Source organism: Hoplias malabaricus, chromosome 15, assembly GCF_029633855.1.
Source record: "Hoplias malabaricus isolate fHopMal1 chromosome 15, fHopMal1.hap1, whole genome shotgun sequence".
Taxonomy (NCBI): domain Eukaryota; kingdom Metazoa; phylum Chordata; class Actinopteri; order Characiformes; family Erythrinidae; genus Hoplias; species Hoplias malabaricus.
The window spans coordinates 3,181,034-3,191,407 of NC_089814.1; the positions used below are offsets into that span (position 1 = coordinate 3,181,034).

At 45.4% G+C, this 10,374-nt stretch overlaps 1 long non-coding RNA gene across 1 annotated transcript; it reads right to left on the bottom strand.

Moving 5' to 3' along the window:
• Positions 1-3,898: 3,898 nt before the first annotated feature.
• On the bottom strand, positions 3,899-8,449 carry LOC136668894 (uncharacterized). The gene is made up of 3 exons (XR_010795542.1): positions 8,336-8,449; positions 8,178-8,245; positions 3,899-6,379 (listed from the first exon to the last, which is right to left on the bottom strand). It is a non-coding gene; the product is annotated as an uncharacterized lncRNA (long non-coding RNA).
• Between the last annotated feature and the right edge of the window lie 1,925 nt (positions 8,450-10,374).

The window sequence follows — 10,374 nt, forward strand, 5'->3', positions numbered from 1 at the left end:
ATAATCACCGTAACGACCGAAAGAAAGAGGTGGCGGACACAAGTGGCTGAAATGAGTTTTCTCCGATGTGTTGCTGGGTGGACTCTCCGTGATCAGGTGAGAAGCTCAGTGGTTAAGGTGGCCAAGGTAACCTTGGCGTTGAGGTGGTCCATGGTAAGGAGCCTCCTGGACACCTCCCATTGGAGGTATAATCACACACGGTCCAACTAGAAGGAGGCCCGGGGTAGACTCAGGACATGCTAGACGGATTATACCTCCCGGCTGGCCTCGGAACTCCTGGGGATCGTCCAAGAGGAGCTGGTGGAAGTTGCTGGGGACAGAGAAGTCTGGGCTTCGTTGTTTGCCCTGTTGCTACCGCAACTCTGAAATGGATCGAGCAGAAAATATGCTGCCTGCTCTTAGTGTTCCCCTTTGCGGCCTTACATCTCCAGCAGTGATTCAGACCAGGACACCGATGGCCAAAAATATTCACAAGAGCTCTAGTTATAAACGGTTAGCTCTTGTAGGAGACGGTGAAGCTCTCTGTGCTTCTCTGTATTCTCCAGGGTCAGCTGTGGTCAATAGCAGTGTTTTATTCTCTGCTTCGAAGGAAGTCAAACCAGGACCGAAATTCCAAAGACAATTGTGTCACATCCATGTTTTTATGCCAATGAAATCCAAGCCTGTGTTTTTCACATTTTGTGTTGTTTGCTCAGGTCCCACTCGGTGTGTGAAGGCCTTTACTCCTGTTTTAGTTTAGTTCTATTCCGACTGGGTTTTAATAATCCTCACTGGGGCTCGCTCACTCTAAAGACCGAAACTGTTTCGACAGAAGAGCGCCCACAGAGGCTCCCTGACCCCATTTCCATATGTCACTGTGGTCTAATATACTCGGACGCCACATGAGCAGGACGCTTTGAAGTAGAGCAGTGTTCCACCTTAATTTCTTTAAGATTTAGAGAGTAGAAGCTAAGCAAGGGCTTCGGGGAAAAGAATATGAGGAGTTAGAACGGGAAGACTAGAGTTACTGTAATTATTACATAGTAAAAATGCAAAAATGAACACTTAATTAAAAAAAGCGCAATAATGTATTTTCAATTCATGCCTGGCCTCACAACAGGATTTTAAAATCCTAACCGATGTTGAATATGAGAGACACCTAACACATAATCACATTTTTCACAGATTGTTCAGTGCTTGCTTTAGTGCTTACACACACTGAGAGACAACTCTGCTCCTCAAAACCTCACAGGAGTTTCTCACGAAACCAGGGCTGAGTCTGAAAACCAAAGGTATTAGTAACTGAGTCACATCAGAAACAAGCTTTAAAGGCAGCAGTATTTCAGCACATTGCAGGACATGGTACAATAGCACTCCCCTCACTACAGGATCATCCGGGAAGAACACCGTCTCCGAGCAAATCAGCTCTGGTTATGGTGTTAGCGTGGGCCAGGCTTTAGGTGAAATCTAACAAATTAACACTGGACTGAGTTATGAGTCACAAATACCTCTCCATAGCGGGGTAACACTAACTTATTTTTGCTGTTACAGTTACATTACTTAAGGTGGAACTGACTCTAAATTCAGGAGAGCGCTAACTGCATAAAAGTAAACACAGAGGGAAAGTGCTACAAAACTAAACAGCTCGAGTTACACATGAGTTTCTGTGGGAATTCAAACAGTGAATAAACACTTACAGACAATTTATACTTCAGACACCAACAAGATACAGTCGCTTCTTACTCACACACACCGCTCCACCTTAAAGATACAGTCGTTTCTTACTCACACACACCGCTCCACCTTAAAAGATACAGTCGCTTCTTACTCACACACACCGCTCCACCTTAAAAGATAGTCGCTTCTCACTCACGCACACCGCTCCACCTTAAAAGATACAGTCGCTTCTCACTCACACACACCGCTCCACATTAAAAGATACAGTCGCTTCTTACTCACACACACCGCTCTACCTTAAAAGATAGTCGCTTCTTACTCACACACACCGCTCCACCTTAAAAGATACAGTCGCTTCTTACTCACACACACCGCTCCACCTTAAAAGATAGTCGCTTCTTACTCACGCACACCGCTCCAGCTTAAAAGATACAGTCGCTTCTTACTCACACACACCGCTCCACCTTAAAAGATAGTCGCTTCTTACTCACGCACACCGCTCCACCTTAAAAGATACAGTCGCTTCTTACTCACACACACACCGCTCCACCTTAAAAGATACAGTCGCTTCTTACTCACACACACCGCTCCACCTTAAAAGATAGTCGCTTCTTACTCACGCACACCGCTCTACCTTAAAAGATAGTCGCTTCTTACTCACACACACACCGCTCCACCTTAAAAGATACAGTCGCTTCTTACTCACACACACCGCTCCACCTTAAAAGATAGTCGCTTCTTACTCACGCACACCGCTCTACCTTAAAAGATACAGTCGCTTCTTACTCACACACACCGCTCTACCTTAAAAGATAGTCGCTTCTTACTCACACACACCGCTCCACCTTAAAAGATACAGTCGCTTCTTACTCACGCACACCGCTCCAGCTTAAAAGATACAGTCGCTTCTTACTCACACACACCGCTCCACCTTAAAAGATAGTCGCTTCTTACTCACGCACACCGCTCCACCTTAAAAGATACAGTCGCTTCTTACTCACACACACCGCTCCACATTAAAAGATAGTCGCTTCTTACTCACGCACACCGCTCCACCTTAAAAGATACAGTCGCTTCTTACTCACGAGTTACACGTGTTTCTGTGGGAATTGAAAAACATTCAGAAAAACTGTCACTGTGGTGGTACCCTCATATTAAAGTTGTGTTAATGTCATTCGCCCCGTTTCATCTCCAGGACTTTTATTGTGTTCTTTTATTCTCCACAGTTGTATAATGAAAGATTACAGAGACCCCTCTCTCCTTCTGGAGAAGAGAATGTAATGAACCTTTAGGGAACACAAATGGACTCTAACACCACTGCTGTACCTTTAAAGATACACTACACTGTTTGTTGCTTTAGAGACGGTAATGAACCTGAGAGTAACCAGTGAAAAAAAACTTACAGACAAGTTAAACTTGAGCCACGTACAAACATGTCATTATCTCCTCACACACACTGTTCCACAATAAGACTCTAAGCTTCTGAACATAAACACAGCAGACGGAACAGCAGTTTCCCACAGTTGTAGACGCTGCCTTTAAGACCCTGCGGTGTGGGCCAGTGATGACAGGACAGTCACAGTCAGGGCTAAAGACAGTAGAAGGTATTTTCTGTGAAAGGCTGTTGAGCAGGTCCCTGTCCAAAGCGAATAAAGCACATTTCCCACCGCAGCCCTGACGCGGCCCTTATTAGAACGGATTAAAATGTTTAATTTCAGACTCCGCAGCTCGTTAATCAGGGAAAGGGAAACCTGTCCCGTTTCTGCAGACGCGTCCAATATTTCCGCTCTCTCCACAGCAGAAGCCGGCTCCAATTAAGCCGTGAGTCAAACGGAGAGGACAGAACACACAGAGAACACCGGGAACACGGGAACAGTGTCCTGTTCCCTGACATCACTCTCAGCACTGAGCTGTTACAGCTGACACACCGTGAGCCGCCGAGTGCTAATTACAAACACTACAGTTCTCTCTCTCTCTCTGTTCTCTGTTCCCTCTCTCTGTTGCCTGTCTCTCTCTGTTCCCTCTCTCTCTCTCTGCCCCCCTCTGTTTCTTCTCTCTCTCTGTCCCCCTTCTGTTTCTTCTCTCTCTCTTTGTTCCCTCTTTCTCTCTGTCTGTTTGCCCCCCCCCCCATCTGCCCCTCTCTGTCTCTGTCTCTTTCTGTTGCTCCTTCTCTCTCTATCACTCTCTCCCTGTCTGTTCCCTGTCTCTCTCTCTTTCTCCAATGTGACAGTGGAGCTAATGCATGGAGTTGAAAGAAAATGAGCAGAAACAGAACAATGACAAGTGTTTATACTTTATTCACACACACACACACACACACACACACAGGTGCGGAATGAGCTTGGGACGGGAGTGGGATTAAAAAAGTCAGTCCCGCTCAGGCCTCTCCCTGCACTGCCACCAAAACAACAGAACAGACGAAGATCAGAGAGAAAGTAAAGCAGGGCTTTGAGTCGCTGCAGGTGTGAGTACATTACAAAGAGGAGTCAGAGTCACACCTGAACCTTGGCAATGGCTGTGTCCAGGATCCGAAGCAGCAGAAACAACTGCAACTGCAGCAACAACTCCAACAGAAACTATTTGTTAAACTGCGCTCAGTGCAGCAACATCTCCTCCAACGCAGCAGCTACTACCCCCTCGTTAGCGCTGTTAAAGCCCTGCTAGTGGGGTGGGTGGTAATTAGTCCAGAGTCAGGTCTCAGGCTTTCTGCAGTGGCTCATGTTTAATTCATGGCATATTTTAATGTCAAAGGATACGTCGCAGAGTCATGAAATATTAAGTGTGCCGCCGGGTTAAGAACGCTGCGCTAAAGAGGATCAAAATAAGAACGCAGGAAAACACAGGCAAGAGGAAATAAGCATCAGCGTGTGAAGGAGCAAGGCTTTAATTACAAAACACATCAGAGTGACAATTTCTGAGGCTTGAAAACTTTAAAGGACAATAAACCAAAACAAGCCCGTGTTAAAATGCTTCAGACGTTTCTAGATGTCAGTCACAACGAGTGAATTCAGTCTCTTTAAGCTGCATCCACAACTGACCCAGAATTACCTCTAGAAGCACTGAGACACTGCACATGAACTTCATTTATTGTTCATTTATAACACTGCAATATCACGTTGCATATTCATTTTAAAACAGAGCTGAAAATGCAGTATATTTTAGTTCTACTGTTTTGTTGTTCATGGTCCATTTGCCACATGGAACAACCCTGTGAAGCAGACTCCTACTGACGCCACGAGGAGCAGATAAACTCCAGGTCAGGGGCCACATGACGCGAGAAGTCACTGTATGGTTATGTCCAGTTTGCCGCGGTCAGAAGAGCAATGTCTCTAACAGAATGGGTCTGATATATTTGGTAACATTGGGCCATTGGGTGTCTTTAATAAGGGTCAGTTACGTCTCTGATCAAATATACAGCTATAAAAGAATAATTATGTTGTCTATGATTATTGAAGGGCACATAGCGTTCACATTAATGTGTGAATCTGGAGCCCACCAACCCACACACTGTGAAACAAGACCCCAGTCAGTTTCCTGTGCGCTGCCTGAGTCAGAAACACGACATAAAACGAGCCGCTCTGATTCTGCTCCGCTTCTGACGCCAGGTGCAGAGACTTTAGAATGGCCCCGCCCCCTCGTAGGAGTCTGTCCAATCACAGCGCTGGACCCGTGTTTATGTGAGAGCACAAAGACGAGGTAAAACAGACACAACGAGCGCGGAGAAATAAGAGCACTGAGTAAAAACGGAGAAGAAAGAGAACAGAGTGAAAACGACTAAAAAACAGAGCTTCTGCTCCTCGCTCCTCACTGCTGTGCGCTCGGGGTCGGGGTGAACAGCGAGCGGCTCATTATCATTTAAAGGAACAGGTGCTGAAAGCGGGCGTTCTGAACAGGGCTGTTTACACAGGGAGAGAACACAGCTGTGGGGCTCGTGGGGTTTCATTTAGAAACAGAACAGTGTTCCACTCTGGAGACGAGGGGGGACACTTCCCTTTAAAACACTGTATTTCCCCTGACATTTTAACATTGTCCTGGACCGAGTCCTAACTACATGATAATCAGTATTTCTCAAGACTATCTCTTCAAATCTCATCCACAGTTTGAGGCGAAGAGACCGGACAAGGTCAGTTCTTGTTGGAAGTGATTGTGTTTTCCCACTGCTCCTCCTTCAGGTGTTTATTAGTGGAGAATTGCCTCTGTTCCTCATCCACAAAAAGCCCAGCCCTGATTCAAACTGAATATTTATGGAGTCATTTCCAGCTGATGGAAGTGGAGCTGGCCGTCCCTCGAGGGGAGTGTTAATATTCCGATCACTCGCTCTGAAGGCCCGCGGACAGGAAATAAGTGCTGAATTGGACAGAAATGCAGCGTTTGAACAGAACCGGACAGAAATGCTGCATTATTCTGAGTGATTGGGAGTTGTTTATGTCCGAGAAGAGTTGGACGTCCAGGGACGGAGGAACAAAGAGTGATTTGCTGAAATCCATTTCAACTTAAGTGCTTTTGGACTTTCAACCTCGGCTGATGTGTTCACTTTCATGCAGTTAGCGCTCTCCTGAATTTAGAGTCAGTTCCACCTTAAGTAATGTAACTGTAACAGCAAAAATAAGTCAGTGTTACCCCCCTATGGAGCAGGAATAGAGCAACATCCTCATCTCGGTTGGTGCTTTCCAGCGTTTGGAGTCTCTCCGTTGTCTAAAAACCTCCAGATGGCGTTTCTCTGCTGGAGAGAGAGAGAGAGAGAGAGAGAGAAAGAAAGGAAAGAGAGAGAGAAGCTGTGTACAAACACCGGAGCAGCAAAAGGTAAGGAAACAGTTTGTTTATTTATTTTAACCCCCTGAAGTCTGAGGCCTTTCAGCCACGTCTGAGGTGATCTGACACGCCTTGATATTTTAACAAAGTTCACCTACCGAAAAATGTTTGTTCACAAAAAGCTACACCTGCTAATGTTCAGCGCAAACTCAGCAACAATAACGTGAGAGAAGTCTCTGTGTATGTAACACTGACCAGTTAGACGAGACCAGAACAGACGCACGCAATAGAGGCTAAACTGTTTATTAACAATCAGGGAAATCCAACAGAGTAGTCTTGAACACGCAAAGGGTAAACACACCAGCAAACAGCAACACGTCGGCAAAAACAAAGTCATCAACACTAGAGACAGTCCTCATAGTCGAAACCAGAAAGAGTATCAAAGTCTAAAAATGGAGAAGCAAAACCATAGTCAAGAAACAATTGATTAAAAACCAGAAAATACAGATCAACAAAATGAACAGGGACGCTACTTCGCAAAGGACTTTGGAAGGTGAGAGTTAATAAAGGGTCTAATGCAGGTGTAGTCAATCAGTGCTCAGGAGAGTTGGAGTTGTGATTGGTCGATCGGGAGGCTGGAGGAGTCATGTGACAGTGGTCCTGTCTTGTCTTTTGTGCCCACTATGTGCTCACATAGCTAGCACATGGCTCTTTGTTGTTGTTGTTGTTTCCACCCTAGTCCCTCCTCCTCGTCAGTGTCTCATTTGTAGTCCTCCCCCTTCGTTAATGGTCTCAGGTGTCCTTGTGTGTATTTAAGTTCCTTTGTGTCACTTCCTGTTGTTGGACATTGGTTTTGCTCCCAAGTTTTTCTCTTCTGTTCCACCTTCGGTTCACTCTCTCTGTCTGTCTCATGCATTGCTAGATTTGCTCCTCTTCCCTTTTACTTGTCAGTCTGCTAGTTCTTTTCTTGTGCTTTGTGTCTAAGTTCACTCTGTTTAGCTCTGTGTTCTAGTTTAGCATCTTTAGCTCTCTCTGTCCTGTTCCCTCTCATTCTGTCCAAGTCTCTCTGGCTAGTATCCTGTCATGTTATCCTAGTCTGTCTCTGTTTTGTTATTTATTGTGTATAAGTCCATTGTGTTCTAGCAAGTGCATCCGCCTCCGTCAGTCCACCCCGGATCTGACAGACAGTGTCATTCAACTGTGTTTTGTTTAAATTCACTCTAAACATGGACTTCCCAACAACCTGTTTTCAAAGGAGCTGATTTGTAGTGAAAAAAACACTGTGAACATTTATGAAGTTTCAGAGCTCTGAACTCTGTAGACAAAGCTGTTACCTGTGCACTGGTGTTTACAGCTTTCTGAGATTTTAATTAGTTTTTCTTCTATTTTGCTATGAATGTGATGTGACACTATTTTTCTAAACCTGTGGCTCACACACTGACTTTTCACGAGCTAGGTGTGAAACACAGGTGAGAAATCCCCTCCGCATTGTCAGAGATAATGACCTATTAGCCCCCACCCCATCAGTGAGAACAACTGAACCATTTGTAAACAGTGGATGACTGCTTGGAAGCAGCAGAGAGCAGCCAAACGTTTTTACAAGCCGAGCTCTGTGCCTCTGCACATTTACAAAACATTTTTTGTCAGCTTCACAAATTCCTTCACTAGAATACTGCTGAACTAGCGTAGCATCAATGCTAATCAAACATGCTGCAGAAAAACGAGTCTTTAACTTACTAATATTTCTAACTTACTTAAATTTGACTTACTCATCACAAAAATGAAGGCGTTCCTCCTCAGGCAGCTGAAATGCGTGACTCCGTCTCTGAGCTTCACTCTTAGTGAGAAAACATAGCCGTGTGCATTGGTTTTTGGCTAAAATGAGCGTAATCCTCCAATACGAGCGGCCAGATTATCATGCTATTACCATATGAATACGAATGAGAGGGTCATCCAGGGTCGCGGTCTGAGTCTCTGAGAGAGAAGTGTTACTTATCTTTCTCTAGATCAGGGGTGTCAAACCAAATCCACGGAGGGCCATGTGGGTGCAGGTGTTCTTTTCAACCACGCAAAAGCCCCACACTACTGAAAGTCAAGATCTATTGATTAGATCCAATGATTAAAAACAGGTGGAATGAGGTGTGGCTTCTGCGTGGTTGGAAAGAAAACCTGCACCCACACGGCCCTCCGTGGATCTGGTTTGACACCCCTGCTCTAGATATTTGGAAAGTAGACCATTTAAGCTTTCTGGGGCTATGTTTATTATTTTTCTAGAACAAAAACTCGCTGAGTTGTGTAAGTGTTTTGGCACAAGTTCTGGTTTAACCCGCTGGTGAGAGCGCAGACTCCAAAGGGTTAACAATGACAGCCTGTAGGACATTTGTGTAAGAGGAACTCCAGGAATTATTGGAGTTACATCTTAAAGAGCACTCCAGAGTTTCTGACTGGCACTGAGTGAGCTCCTGTCCACTGGTGGCGCTGTTTCACTAAATCCACACAAACACAGTTATGAACCTGAAGAAGAATCACAGAAACAGGGCTGTGACCTGTTAGTGTTTGTGAAAGAGAAGCCATCGATAGAGAGAGATGAAGCAAGGAACGGAGAGATTGAGAGAAAGGAAAGAGAGGGAGGGAGGAAGAAAGAATGAGGAAAAAAGGAGAAAGACAAGGAGAGAGAGAGGAGAGGAGACAGAGAGAAAAAAATAGAAAAATGATGAGGGAGAGAAATTGAAACAGCAGGAGAAAAGAGGAAGTGGAGAAGGAGGATGAGAGAGAGAGAGAAAGAGATTGTTTGCTGTGTTATGGAGGTGAGAGAGAGAGATAGACTTGACTTTTCAAATACTTTAATTTACGTTAAACAACAAACACAGAGACAAACAACAAATATAATACAAAAGGAAAAACGTAAAAAGAAACAGACAACCCCCCCCCAACCACTCAAAAAAGACTCAGTGTTATCAGTCAGACAGTCATAAGCATATTCCACAGAAAGTCTCTTTAACACCAACCCCCTCGCCATCAGGACAGGGTCAGTGCCCCCACACCCCTTCAGCTTGTTCCTCCTGCTGCACCAGATCGCCAGTTTGATCGCCCCAAACAGAACATTCAAAAGAACAACCCTGTCCCTTTTAGAAACTGAATACTTTGGCCCATAAATAAACAAACTATGGTCAAAGACCCCTAGGATCTTCACGCTCCAGTTCTCGGCCACTCGTAAAACCTGCTGTAAACGTGAACACTGAATAAAAATATGGAACGTCTCAGACGTTCCACGAAAGGGACATTCCTCCCCAATTGAGGGATCGAGCCGTGCCCTGTGTCTGTTTGTAGCTAAAAACCCATGTACAATTCTCCATTGGAGATCTCCCACTCTTTTCTCAATGGGGCACTTGTACAAGGACCTCCAGCTACCGTTAAGTTTCTCCTGATCTTCCATCCAGTCCTCCTGCTCCACCCTGATGACCTGCTCCGGGAAGACAATACCATCACTCTGGCATTCTTCTACCGGTGTTACTTACAGGTAATCCGAAATGCCAGCCGACAGGTCTGACCTCAAGCACCTGTGAGGCCAAGCGTACAGACCTCAGTCTCAAGTTGTTGGCCAGCTGCTCCGCTGAGATCCAACCCACTCCACTCCGCAGATGACGCATTTTTATGTTACCGGCCTCCAGCATACGATCCCTCAGGGTCCTGGTGACTAGGGATGTCCTTGAAAAGTAGGGATTAAAAAACAGAGGTTCTTCAAACATCCACGTCGTCTGGCTTTCACCATCCTCTCTTAGGAAAGAGAAGAGCTGCCAGGCCTCCAGCATCGCAGAATAAAACGGAGTCAGACCTCTCAGGTCCAGCGACCTCAGAGAAAGGGAAAACAGGTGCCTGTCCAGTACCAAGCATCCTGCAGTCCGCAGGAGAGCACCTGTAAACGCAAGACTGCCAGTCTCGCTCAAATGTCAATCAGTCCTTGTC